This window comes from Hippichthys cyanospilos, chromosome 7, assembly GCF_059441005.1.
Source record: "Hippichthys cyanospilos isolate Australia breed blue-spotted pipefish chromosome 7, RoL_Hcya_1.0, whole genome shotgun sequence".
In the NCBI taxonomy this organism is placed as follows: Eukaryota; Metazoa; Chordata; class Actinopteri; order Syngnathiformes; family Syngnathidae; genus Hippichthys; species Hippichthys cyanospilos.
Genome location: NC_142375.1, coordinates 20,469,321 through 20,480,440, shown reverse-complemented (window position 1 = coordinate 20,480,440; position 11,120 = coordinate 20,469,321). Strand labels below are relative to the sequence as shown.

Here is an 11,120-nt window from a genome sequence, read left to right as displayed (position 1 = left end):
AAATAAGTTTTATGCTTGTAGCTTGGCACAGAAAATGAAAAAAAGATATACAGTGATTCCTCTACTTCGCTGTTAATGGGGGGTGTCAACCCCCTGCGAAGTCTGAAATCCGCGAAGTAGGGTATCAGTCCCTAGATTTCTATGTACGCCCCAATATAGCTGCAGTAACCATAAACAATCTTTTTTAGTATCTGTTGAATAATAAACCAATAACAATCTTTAAGTCAGTCAACTAACATATAAACACTTCCTGAACTTTAATCTATGAATTTACTGTATCTTTAGCCGACATTAGCGAGTTAGCAACAACTACTAACTATAAAGTGCAACCTCTACACAAACGAACACATAAACAGAATAAACACTCATTGCTTACTAAACATAGGCAGTAGCGTGCGTTATCAACATAAATGATAATAAACTATAAATATGAGTTTACGTTGTCTTTCACTACGTCACCGTAACGAGCAGAATGACACACAGAGAACGTGAAACTGGAATGCAACGCGACCCGACAAATTAAAAGCATGCATTTCAAAATAAGATATGTTCCCATTTTTGCGCATTTTTTTATTTATTTATTTTTTAAATATTTTTAATTTTTCCTGGAAAACCCCGCGATAGCTGAGACCGCGAAGTAGGCGGGATCACTGTAGTGGGTTTTGATATTGCATGAGCTAGTACTGTATTCCCAAATATTTAGGTGAAAATACACCTCTTAAGTCACATGTAAACCACAAGTTTGAATCATTATCATGAATAACCACTAGACTGAGAAACTCAAGATAAAAAAAACTAAAAAAAAAAAGGTGTGGCTTATGGTGGAAAAAAATACAGTAGTCAAATGCAAAGCACTATAGCAGGGGTAAAAAATAAAATAAAATAAATAAGAAAACGCTATATAAGTCAAAAGCCATTTGACTTCTTCCTGACAGTGTAAGGTAGCAATTACCCTAGGCAAAATAAATAAATACAGAAGTACTCGAATTACTCGAGAACTTGTTTCACCCTGAATGTGAAGTGTTAATTATTTCTTGGTTTGTATGCTACAGAAACTTTTCAGTTTAACCAGCTGAGCACCACATGCTTTTTGTCTTTACTGTACTAGATTACAATTTAAAATGAGAAAAAAAAAATCAACGTGCAGCCTAACAAAGCTGCTGTTGTATTACACTTTAAGATGTTGGCTTCTTCCCAGTCAGTCAAGACTGCACCCAAAACACACGCTCTATCGCTGCCAAATTCATCCCACCGATCTGACGAAAGTAATTACACACTTGCCAGCCACCGCAATCTAATGAGATCCAAGAGTCGTCCAGTCAAACAAAACATTGTCTTCAAACTCGGGTCTGGTGTAGCACTTTCCTTGCTTTCCAACCTAGTGTGCGTTGTCTGACCCGAATGAGTTTCGGTTCATTGTCCAAGATTGTTTTTGCACTCCTTTGTTATTAGTAAGACAAAAATCAAATCATATTTTGTTCAGTCTAATTACTGGTCTCTCACCTGACTGTACAGACCTCCGCTCTAAGAGGTGCAAATTAAGGATGAAACAGTTTTGTGGCAAAAGAGTCATCGATCTTGCGATACGAGATCAGCAAATAACTCCTGCCATGTGTAAGAGAGTTGGCAACCCCAGCAGCAAAAGTTGAGAAATGCTGCGCTTTCATGATGCTGCTTTTGTTGCGTAACCTTGTCCTTTCCTGGCAGGGAAGCCTTAAGGCAATCATCTTAATGTTCTGTTTTCTCCTGGTTCACTGCGTACTTTATCAAGATATACTTCCCACAGGTTTCAATATCCTACTGAGATAGACCAGGTACATTTTTTTTTTTTGTTAGTTTTCCTCGCATGGATAAAAGTTGCATTACCCAGCCCCGTAAAAATGCCGTGCCTTTAAAGTGAATTCCGAGATTTGTCTCTAAATACATTGAGTTTAGCGTGGCGTTAAAGGCCCTAAATGCAGGGAATTAGGATGTAGTCGAAAAACAATTGAATCTAAATAACAAATAGGAAAACTAAAGCACTCTGAATCATCAAAAAACATCGAACGCAACGGAAGTCCAAATGAACAGGGTAGCATGAGAAAGAAGCCAGGGACGTCGAATTGACAAGGACTCAAACCGGGAACTAAACACAAAATACGCACGACTTGACGATAAAACAAACACCTGGATAAGACAAAAGTTGTTGACGGACAAAATAAAACACAGCGAAGATAGCCAGTGACAAAAGGGACACAAGGAAATCATGACAAAATCGAAACAAAAAATATGCTGGTTCTCAGGAGGATACGTACTACATGATGTAGTACTACTGTTTGAAGACATTGCGGCCGCAATTTATTATTTTCCTATTCGGGAAATTCCTGCACATATGGTTTATTAATAAAATACCAAATTTTCCGCACTATAAGGTGCACCGGATTATAAGTCACATCCTCAATTAATGACATTGTTTCAAACTTTTTCCATATATAAGGCGCACCAGATTATAAGGCGCACCCTCAATTAAGGACGTTTCAAAACTTTTGCGATCACAATATAGTAATTCTCAAAGTAATAACAATAATAACTGAAATAACTCTAAATTCTCAATAGCATCATAAGTCAATGTCAACATGAGCAACCTTGTTCAACTGTAAACACACAAAAGAAACAGGTAAAGCTTACTTTATCACTTGATTCCCCATCTACCAATCCCAATCTCAATATTGATCCATATATAAGGCGCACCTGATTACAAGGCGCACAGTCAGCTTTTGAAAGGGAATACTTTGAAACTGACACCATAGCTGAATGAGATCTTCGTATGTCTTGCATGCATCTAAACAGGAATTCACAGTGTACGCGCTCATCTTGAGAAATGAACTTTCGGAACCTCATTGTTTAGACACGTTTGCCATTTCTGACAAAAATTTGCCATAGGTACCTCCCACTAACAATCACACCGTAGGAATCATTGAGTAGTTATTATACATTTGCCATGATAGTACATATTTGCAGCATAAAAGAGTGTTTTTAGCTTGGGTGTGGCTACAAAAGGGACGACTCGCCTGCAGAGTGCGAACAGCTGATAAGGAGACAAAGGGAGAGCCCCTGGGAGGTGACGTCGGGACCTCTGGGCTCACACGGACTACCGGAGAATGTGAAGATTGATAAAGGATTAAAAGATAAAGAATAGTACACTGTGTGCCAATTTTACATGTAATCAGATGCCTCTGTATCATATAAATTGGGGGGTGTTAGAAGTGTCGTTGGAGAACGAATGTGCAGTGACCAAATAAACGCTACACTCCTTCTCTCTCTCTCTCTCTCTCTCTCTCTCTCTCTCTCTCTCTCTCTCTCTCTCTCTCTCTCTCTCTCGAGAAAAATTCGAACTGAGTGCCTTTTCTCTCTTTATTGCCTAATTATTATAAATGTCTATTTGGTGAACCTGACACACACAAAAGTACATTAGAAGCTGTTGTGGCCATTTTTCCCTATAGTTAAACATCCCATTCCCCAAATTTGAATTCCTCCTCATTCTGACATAACAATGGTGGACTACGAGGTGTCAGTCTACACGGGCGACCGAGTTAAGGCCGCCACCTTGAACAGCGTGCACATCAAGCTGGTGGGCACAGATGGCGAGACTGAGCGCACGTGGCTGAGTTCCTTGGTCATCTTCAAAGGATCTGTAAGTAAACCACTTTTTTTGCATGCTCCTGTGAGTTGTACTGGAAGTGCCAAAAGATAATTGATTGCTGACCAAGGTCCTCATCAGGCCCATATTAAAACATGAATTTATCAATGCAAACAAACATTAAAATGTGAATTTATCAACGCAACTGTAAATCGAATGTATCGTTAGTTTTAATTGAAGGATACAAATGTAGCTTTAACTATTTGCATGCTAAATTGCACTGTGTGTGTCATCTGGAATGACTTCCATTACGGGTGCGCATTCTTTTGCAAAAATAATTACGTCACAACACGATAAAGATAACATGAAAACGGCGTGAATAGACGGCTGACAAAGACATAATTTATAGGAGCAAAAAATTGAAAGTAAATGCCACTCGTTACAATTTTCCTTTGGTCATCAATATAAAACTAAAACATCAAATATTTATTTGCTGAAATGTTTACCTGGTGTTTTATATCTTTTTTTTATAGTGGAAAGCTTAATATTTCAACTTTCCATTTGTAATTGTCAAATCAAATTTCCTATTTGGGCGAGAATATTTACCGTCTCCTAAATGGGATTACATTTTTGTGTCTACAATTTGATTTAGGATCAATTTGATCCCTAACGATTTTTGATTCAAAATGATTCAATTACTGATTTCTGATTCAATCTATCAATGTGAAAAAAAGAAAAATCATTACTTCTGTCAGCTTTTCAAGAAAATATGCACATATAATGCAAATACATATAATAAAATGTAAGGAAAATGATATTTTCCAAAAAAAAATTGGTGGACCACAACTGCTACTCTTTGAGGTTAACTATAAATTTCATGGCTTTTATAGTATAAAATGAGATGAAACAAAAATGTCCTTATATTGAATTTGGAGCATTTTAAACTGATTCTGAATCACGATGAATGAGGATCACAATTTTTATGTGACTCGAATTTTGGACACATCCCTAATACTTCAAAAATTTCATACATTTTATGTAATGCAATCCATTATATTTATTCACTATGGTATGGACTCGTACCCAAAATCAGCAATCGCTGCTATTTTACCGTTTAAGCAACATAGCATCATCATAAGGCACACCCCCAATTAATGACATATTTTAAAACGTTTTCCTTATATATAAGGCGCACCCTCAATTAATGACATATTTGAAAACTTTTTCAATAACATTATAGTGATACTCAAAGTAATAACAATAATAACTCAAATTATAAGTCTAAACTCTCAATAGTGTGATTACTCAATGTCAATATTAGCAACCTTGTTCAACTGTAAACACACAAAAGAAACAGGTAAAGCTTACTTTATCACTTCATCCCCATCTACGAATTCAAATCTTAATATTGATCAATATATAAGGCGCACCTGATCATAAGGCGCACCATCAGCTTTTTCAAAAAATTAAGGCTTTTAGGTGTGCCTTATAGTGCAAAAAATACGGTAATCATTATAGTACTTTATCTACACCATATATTGTTTAAAGGATATCACCAAGCAGTCGCATTCACTTTTTGAATACATATTTGGTAAAGTAGACACATCAAACTATGGAAAAGCTTTCTTTTTTAAATTTAAAATCTTTTTTTTCCATGCATTGAAATATCTACAAAAGCTCATCTGGAATGAAACTACCATAAAATAACAAGTGTCCCAAAGAGTTAGTATAATTGTGCATTCACTATTTTATATTTCACGAGACCCGCCTTTTCTTGTCATTTTCCTAGGTGTCAAATTATACCGTTTCCTGCCCAAAATCTCTTGGACAGCTGGTTCTGATAGAACTGGACAAAAGCCAATCTGCCGTTTTGCCTGACGACTCTTGGTTTCCCGACAAGGTGGAAATCAAATCTCCCGAGAATGATATCTACACCTTTCCCATCTACTGCTGGATCAGTGACGGGAAAACTCACCGCTTCAGGGAGGGAAAAGGTGGGTTGATAGTGCGCTTGTCTACCATCGTGTACTTGATAAATACAAATAATCCTCATGCAACATTTGTGAAATTGCTTTGAAAGCTGTGAGGATCTTTGATGAAAGCAACGCTCTCGGTCAGTACGCAAGGCAGTAGGAGCTAAGCCGGCGAAGTGGAGACTATGAGTGAGTGTTAACTGTATATATCTCACTTTTGTTTTTTCCCATAATGAGGCTACATTAATGTTTAAACCGCCCGACAGCTGGGAGTTTTATTCCCCAGGTGTGCCCTACACCATTAAGTCAGATGGTCCTATGACCTTGCCAATTGAGGTCCAGTTCTCCTTTACCAAGAGTACACAGTTTGCATTTACAGCGGCAACAGGGTAAGAATCTACCAAATATTGCTCAAAACTGAGATTACACCATTTTTTCCCGACGTTGTTGGTATTTGCTAGGAAAAAACATTTTTTTTTGTTTCCCAGGTTGATTGAACTTCAGCTCAAAGGACTCGTTGACAACCAGGAGAATTGGAAAAATCTCGACGATATTAATGATGTGTTTCGTAACAAAGACACACCCTTATCAGGTACCGAAACCTGAAGGCTTTTCCTCAATCCTTCATCAAGTGCTAATTTAAATATTTTTTGTCACGTTACTAGAAGTTAGGATCAAATAAATTAATGGATTAATACCAGCAAAGACCATTGACAAAGGAGAGTTTATCTTCCCAAAATATTAATGTATTTTTTCAGATTACGTCCAGGAACACTGGATAGAGGACTGGTTGTTTGCATACCAGTTCCTAAATGGAGTCAATCCCACCTTGATTCAGCGTTGCAAAACTCTGCCTCCAAATTTTCCTGTGACTGATGACATGGTCTTCATTCCCAATTCCTCAAACTTGTCGAATGAGTTGAAGGTAAAAGTTTGTTTAGTATTTTCTCACATATTTTTGAATGTATACAACCATTTTTTCAACAACACAAAAATTCAGCATTGCACTAGTACAGTTTGTAATATCTACAAGGTAATCATTCAGATATGCTTGTCCCCAAACAGCAAGGCAACATATACCTGTGTGACTACAAGAACCTGGACGGAGTGCCAGCAAACACTATAGAAGGGAAGCAGCAGTACTTGACCGCTCCTCTTGTTCTGCTTCACAAAGGACCCGACGACAAGCTGATGCCTATTGCCATTCAGGTGAATGTTCAACACACAAGTCCACAAGGGGGTGAGGGGTAGAGAGTTTGAATAGGGTGCATTCCATTCCGTGCTTCCATTTCCATGGTCGTTGATCAGAGATGTTGCGGCAAGGGGATTAAGGGAATACCCAAATCCTCATGGTGGACACCAGAAGTAAAGAGGGACATCAGACTGAAGGATAACGTATAGTGAGTCTGTGGAGCTCCCAAAGTAGTGATGGGTCTCAGTTTTAACAACACTGCTTGGTCAAGAACAGAACTTCCAGAATGGCAGACTGAAGTGGTTTCCCAAGTGAAGAAGGTTTCCAGCATGGTATTCCAAAAATCATGCCTCTATTATTTGCAAAGTAGGTAATGATGGCCCTGTCAAAACTGCAACGTTTAATCTCAGTTTCTGCAGTTCACAGCTAAGATTAGAGTCAACAGCTCGAACTGGGGCAATGGTTTTCAATTGTAAAAGGCTGTTCCTCATTCTTTAAATAAATTGGATAAGTACTCCATGGAACAACTCTTAGGCTATGTTCAGACAGCAGTTTGAAGTATCTGATTTTTTAAATGGCAGTTTGAACGCAACCAAGACCTCTACGCGGTGCTGAAACCAATCCATTTCCGATCTCGTCAAGCGACTTTTGTCTGACTGTCCAGGTCACCTTCATCCGACTTGCGTGTGACTGTCAAGCTACAGACATCATAATTCCGGAGTCAAAAAAGCGGAAGCAGGTCGGAAAAAAACAAAACAACAACGGCAGACAAGCCTGTCTGAATGTAGCCTTAGAAAGATCAAGCTATAGTGCAAATTAATGCAGCATGGGGAGCGAAAAAAAAAATCAACAATGACAACATGCTGTCTGCCAAATGTCCATCCTTGATTTGATTACTCCTGATCCCACAGCTGAAGCAGACTCCAGCTAAGGACAACCCCGTCTTTCTTCCAACTGACTCTCCGTACGATTGGCTTACGGCTAAGATGTTTGTAAGAGGTGCAGATTTCTCAGAGCACCAAATCAATGCGCACTTGCTACGCACACACCTGCTGGCAGAGATTTTTGCGGTGTCACTTCTGCGCAACCTGCCCATGGTGCATCCTTTGTACAAGGTAAGTAGATCATTTCTAAATGTATTCAAATTGTTTTCATTTACCAAAAAAGAAAAATGTAGTTTCATGGTCTTTTCTTCTATCATTTAAGCTCCTTATACCCCACACTCGGTACACGCTGCAGATCAATGAAATGGCTCGGGATCAACTCATAGGACCCTCTGGCTTCTTCAACCTGGTAAATGTCAACTTTCGCTTTCAGCATGATATTTCAAATGTTTTGTGCTATTCATGAGTTGGACTGTTCTCCAGTTTGCAGCGTCTGGTGGCGTGTCTTTCACGAAGATCTTGGCGAGATCTCTGCAGTCACTCACCTACAGGTCGCTTTGTATTCCGGATGACATTGCTGATCGCGACTTGCAGGACTTGCCCAACTTTTACTACAGAGATGATGGACTCCAAATTTGGAACATCATGTTCAAGTATGAGTTTTTGAATGATCCATCATTGCAAGACCAATCTCTCCTGAACATGTCTTTGTAGTGGAGTAACACTTTGGCCAAATTTTCTGAATGAGTTGGTTGGATATTCAGCTTTGGGAATTGAGGCTAGGTTCATACATGCAGCCTGAAGTGATACAATTCTGATTATTTCACCCCCATCCAAGCTGTATCTGATCTTTTGATGGCAGTGTGAATGACACAAATCAGATTTTTTCAACTGTGACCCAGGCCACTTAGGTATGTGGTACTAAATCTGTTACGTACCGATCTTTTGACATGTGACTTCAGGTCGCATTCATCCCACTCGCATGGAACAAAAATTGCAATTTTGGCCTCAAAAATATGGGAGCAGCTAGGACAATACAAAACAATAATAGTGAAGTTGAAAAATATTCTGAGGGAGGGAGAACAAAGTGAATTGCCTGTGTGTGAGTCTGTCCTCTCACAAGCTCGGAGTGAGCTGCTCTCATGAGGGTGACGTTGCTGTCACGACACAAAATGCCATGGCCTAATATCGCACCTTCACCCCTACCTTGCACCTTAAATGTAACAGATTGAAAATATTGTGGCTCCAATATGACAGCCATTCGGCCATCCGTTGTACTTCCGAACGTTAACCACTCCTGCTGTGTGTGACGTCATGGTTTCCTCTGCTCGCGCGGCCAGTTTAGGGCCATTTGGCAAACACACAGGTCACATACAGGTTGCATTTATTTGGTAATGTGAATGACGTCTCACACACACACACACACACACAAACACACAAAACTGTAACTTGTCTCGCAAAAGGTTTGTTCAGGGAGTCATACAGTACTACTACAAAAGTGATGACGAGGTCCAGCGTGACTCCGAACTGCAGACTTGGATCAAGGACATTTTTGAGTACGGATTCCTTTCGCTGCCTCAAACAGGTGATCTTTACAGAGTATGATGCTACACATTTTACGCACCAACAGCTCAAGCCTCTTACAGTCATACCATTCTCTCACTTTTTTTCCTTTCCTTTCCAGGAATTCCTCAGCGTTTTGCCAGTGTGCCAGAACTGATAAAGTTTGTCACCATGGTGATGTTCACTAGTTCCTGCCAACATGCAGCTGTAAACAGCGGACAGGTAAAGCCATCATAAAAACAGCATTTACTTGTGCTACTTCTGTTCTTATTGCAAAGTCTTTTTGCAGTACGACTACGGCGGCTGGATGCCCAACAGCACTACCACCCTACAGCGTGCTCCACCGACTGAAAAGGGGACAACAAGCGAGGCCACAATGCTAGATACGTTGCCCCCTATCAACATCACCGCTCAGGGAATGGCCACTGTCTGGCTGCTCAGCAGACAGTCCTCAGACTTTGTAAGTACATCATACTTAACGTGATAAAGTCAATTATTGCGAAAAAACAAAAGAAACACCTGTTGATACCACAGAATTTCTGATCAAATATAAACCAACAACTGTTCACTTTGACTACAAAGAGTTTTCAGTTACCTGGTGTGCCTTATATTCGGATGCACTTTACATTTACAAATCAACAGGTCCCCCTCGGGCACTACCCAGAGGACCATTACACTGAAGAGACGCCCCGTCAGTTGCAAAGGGATTTTGCAGCTGAGCTTGACAAGTTGTCCATCGCGATTAACAACAGAAACAAAGATCTGGAAATCCCTTACACTTACTTGGATCCAAAGAAGGTAGAGAACAGTGTGGCCATCTAAACCCTGGAAAGTCACGATCAAAAAGGAGAATCCCATGAATCGCAAATGATTGTTTTGTGAATACATTGTTATTTAATAGAAAACTTCAATAGATTTTAAAAGAATGTAATGCAGAGAACCACCATTTGTTCTATGTAGTTTACTTTTACATTGTTTTTCCAAATAAAAAAAGTGGATGATTTTTCGTTTAAATACGATGACTTTAAGGTCATTTGACTTTGGAGCTGGTTTGGCTTTTTCAGCACCATGCGTAACACGTTCAGAAGGAGGGTGATGCTTGGCAAGAGATTGATAACCATCAGTTATTTTTTATTCCATGAAACCCTGCATTAATTGAGCAATGTATGTATGACTGATGTGCAAATAAAAGTTTAAATATCATAAGAATTTAGTACGTGGACTAATGTATTGAACAAAATGGGTTACAGCACGATTCCACTTGGAGGTGATTGTGCCATAACTGTTTCTGAATGATGGCACGTTACAGTCGGGTTGCTGAAATCTGGTTTCCACATCACCCATTTGTGTGTCACCATCCAGGAAGACAGCAACGCACAAGGGAGGATGCAACAACGCCTCAGCTTATCGTTCTTCAAATATGTCATCGTTTAAGAATTGTTGACTGGTCAGACTTGAATTAAACTAACAAGTTAAAAGAAACTTATCAAAACAAACATCTGTAATGGATGCTAAGACTGAGCGAATTGGGTCTGTGTCCAATGGAAGTTTTGCAGACGGGACTTGATGAACAGGTTTTTGTCCTTGCTTTGTTCTCTTAACAGAGCAAAATATGTTACCCAGCAGAGCTACTGTTGTTTTTCACTCTGCGATGTTGGCCTGTCTGCGATTGGCTCAATATTGATCCACATATAAGGCGCACCTGATTATAAGCCGCACCGTCAGCTTTTGGAAAAAAATAAGGCTTTTAGCTGCGCCTTATAGTGCCGAAAATACAGTATATATATATATATATATGTATGTATATATGTATGTGTATATATATATATATATATATATATATATATATATATATATATATATATATATATATAAATTTTGTTCTAATC

The 11,120-nt window shown here is 39.1% G+C and overlaps 1 pseudogene across 1 annotated transcript; it reads left to right on the top strand.

Annotated features, from left to right (window-relative positions):
- Window positions 1-3,338: 3,338 nt before the first annotated feature.
- Window positions 3,339-10,399, top strand: LOC148421551 (arachidonate 12-lipoxygenase, 12R-type-like; annotated as a pseudogene). Its single transcript, XR_015866130.1, has 13 exons — window positions 3,339-3,673; window positions 5,409-5,613; window positions 5,700-5,781; window positions 5,859-5,981; window positions 6,081-6,184; window positions 6,351-6,517; window positions 6,658-6,801; window positions 7,696-7,899; window positions 7,991-8,077; window positions 8,152-8,321; window positions 9,132-9,453; window positions 9,521-9,691; window positions 9,874-10,399. The product of XR_015866130.1 is annotated as an arachidonate 12-lipoxygenase, 12R-type-like (transcript).
- Window positions 10,400-11,120: the final 721 nt, after the last annotated feature.